The 2,792-nt window shown below is 35.6% G+C and overlaps 1 long non-coding RNA gene across 1 annotated transcript; it reads left to right on the top strand.

Moving 5' to 3' along the window:
- The first annotated feature begins 519 nt into the window (after positions 1 to 519).
- Positions 520 to 1,662, top strand: LOC142356521 (uncharacterized). Its single transcript, XR_012761431.1, has 3 exons — positions 520 to 650; positions 914 to 947; positions 1,414 to 1,662. It is a non-coding gene; the product is annotated as an uncharacterized LOC142356521 (long non-coding RNA).
- The last annotated feature ends 1,130 nt before the right edge of the window (positions 1,663 to 2,792 follow it).

Genomic DNA, 2,792 nt, shown 5'->3' with positions numbered 1-2,792 from the left:
ATATGCCGGATTAAGTATCCATTCAGTTCTAGCAGCTCTAATACTACACCAGACCCTGTAATATCCAACTAATCGAAATAATGGATCGCCAACCTTTTATAGAAACAATTACAAAAACAATTTTGTGAATTTTGAGTGTCTCCATTAGGGATCTTTTCTTTTTGTACACCCCCTTCCCCACCCTCCTGTACGTTTATTTACACCCCCCTCCCCCCGTCGGGGATGCAAAAAATTAATGTGCACCTACTAAGCAGGGGCACAAATGGCAAAAGATTTGTGTTTTATCTATGCGACCGAAACTGGTCATGAATATGGTTTCCAAATGGGGTGTACTATGGCAAATCTCTGAGTTCTAGTGCGCTCAAATTCACCTCTGGTTCGGTCACCATTCAACCAGAATGAGCTCAAAATTTTTCTTGGAAATTAGATTCGGTCGCAGAAGGCCATATGTTTCAAGATTATTTATCAAAACTGGAACTGGGTATGGTCTTACTGATGAAGTGCATTGTAGTTTTTTTAGACAAGTCGGCCTATAGAGAGAGGTGCTATTGTCGAGTTCAACTGCACCCAAGTGACTTCTGGACTGGTTTTTGACGTTGGGTTTGCTATTTACATGCTGGACGCCTACTACTATCCGTTCTACGCTTTTGGTACGTATACCAGTAATTACATTTTCTCTTTGTCTCTCTGCCTTCTGTCTTTCTCTTTCTAAAAAGAGAGCAGCAGTTGGAAGAAATATTTAAATGAAAAAAGGCAGACTTAATATGCCCAATCAACTCAGTAACAGATAATTCTTGTTAATTTGCCCTGAATTACAAAGCTTGTATCCTGTTGTGACCTTTGCGTTGTAGCGGTTACGCTTGAATGTTTATACCCTTCCTACCCTTCCTTATTGGTTATCGTTTTTTTTCAGGAGCATCCGCATGTCCAGTTTCAGCTCAACTGAGGTTAGCTCAACTTCATGAAATCTTTTCAACCCGGTTCTAAAAACTTGACTCTAAAATTTCAAATTAGACAAATTAACGGGTCTTCCCCATTATAGCCCACCCCCCCCCCCCCATGAAATTATAGCCCCCCATTATGGTATATTTACCATGATGGAGGGCTATCGGCTATTTGACGACAAAGCTGGGGGGGGGGGGGCTATAATGGCAAAGACCCAAACTAAAATCGTTGGGTACTATTAATTTTGAAATCGTTTTCACTTAAACCTACCTAGCATCAAATTGATATTTGAAAACTTTATTCAATATCAGTCAGCACAATCTAACAGTTTCTGTCAATGAATTTCTGCCGCTGAGTTCTCTCTTTTTACTGAATTCACGTCTCCTGAAAAACAAACGCTATAAAAAAACTTTTAAAACTAACACATACCGAAGGTTAAAGTGAGTAAATAACGTTTACTGATTTCAGCAGCTCCGTAAATTTGGATGACAAAAAGTTTGACAATGGAGTTTAGAAAGGAATGATCTGTGACCCGATACTCCTATGACAGATGACCTCCTTTGACACCTATAGTGGAGAGTTATAATTTAAAATTACTGAAAACATGCAACTTTTATTGGAAAATTATATTTGACAACTGATATCGCGTATCGGCAAATCGGCTATCAATTTGGTCAGTATATTCACGAAACAATGGTCGTATGTATTGGAGTGCTCGCCAGCATAATATTAATTTCTTATTGAAGAATTAGTCATTTAATTATTAATTAATCAGATCTTAATTAACTCTTAGAAACAGGTGTCTTGGGCAAAAACAGGTTTCAGTTTATGTATTTATGGTCACACTGGCTGTGAATAGCTTGTAACGCTTCTCGGGTCGAGGTCTTGTGAAGAAAAATAATGAAAAATTGCTGTGGGTAGCAGTGAAAAAAAAATATTTTCACCGATAAACGCCCAAATCTTTTGGCGATGAATGTAATTTTTATTTCGGCCGCTTTCGCAGAAATTTTAACAAAAAAATACTGCCGTACACGGTTTCCAACTCTTGACCTCCTGCATGATTATCACTTCTTCTTCCACTGCACCACCTCTCATTTACTTGTCAGCTATTTCTTTCGAATATAAATCGTATTCAAACCATTAAATCGAAAACATACATGTTGAAATTTAATAAGATTTAAGATCTTTACCGGTGAATATTTGTAAAATAAACAAATTTTAGCACTGAAGTTTTTAATTCACCGACTAAGCGATGATGAAAATATTTCACAGATACAAACTAGAGAAAATAAAAACTTCATCGCTAAAAACCGCAAATCTTACGAGAACTCAACGAAAAAAACTCACCATTATTTTTTACCACATTAAACGCATTCACCGTACTTTTTACATTTCTTAGCAATTTTTAGCGTTGACATCTTGACCAGGGTTGCATTTATTAAAACATTTTTAGTTTTCACATTAAATGTAGAAAAAAACTGTTTAAGAAAAGATTCAAGTTTAAATAAACATAAATTGGGGTTTTTTTTAATATCTACTATAATTTTAAATATAGTTTCCCGGTCTTCTTCCAATCAATCTGCTAAAAAAATAATGTAAATATATGAACAGTTTTGGTCCTAAACTGTAGCATATTAGGATTTTTATTAACAATACCTGCGACAAGCAGAACTGTCAATAATCATTGTAATTACACACGTCGTCTCAAGAAATCAATTGGAATCTTTTAATATAAAAAGAGACCTCACATGAATAGAAAAGTTCAGTAGTAACAAAAAACAACAGCACGAATCAAATAAAATCAGATTAAATTTCTCTAATGGATATGTCTATACAAAGTGAATTCT

Source organism: Convolutriloba macropyga, unplaced genomic scaffold (assembly GCF_964194025.1).
Source record: "Convolutriloba macropyga unplaced genomic scaffold, txConMacr16.3 SCAFFOLD_3948, whole genome shotgun sequence".
NCBI classification, from domain to species: domain Eukaryota; kingdom Metazoa; phylum Xenacoelomorpha; order Acoela; family Convolutidae; genus Convolutriloba; species Convolutriloba macropyga.
The sequence above is the reverse complement of the archived record's forward strand: the minus strand, read 5'-3'. Positions and strand labels throughout refer to the sequence as shown.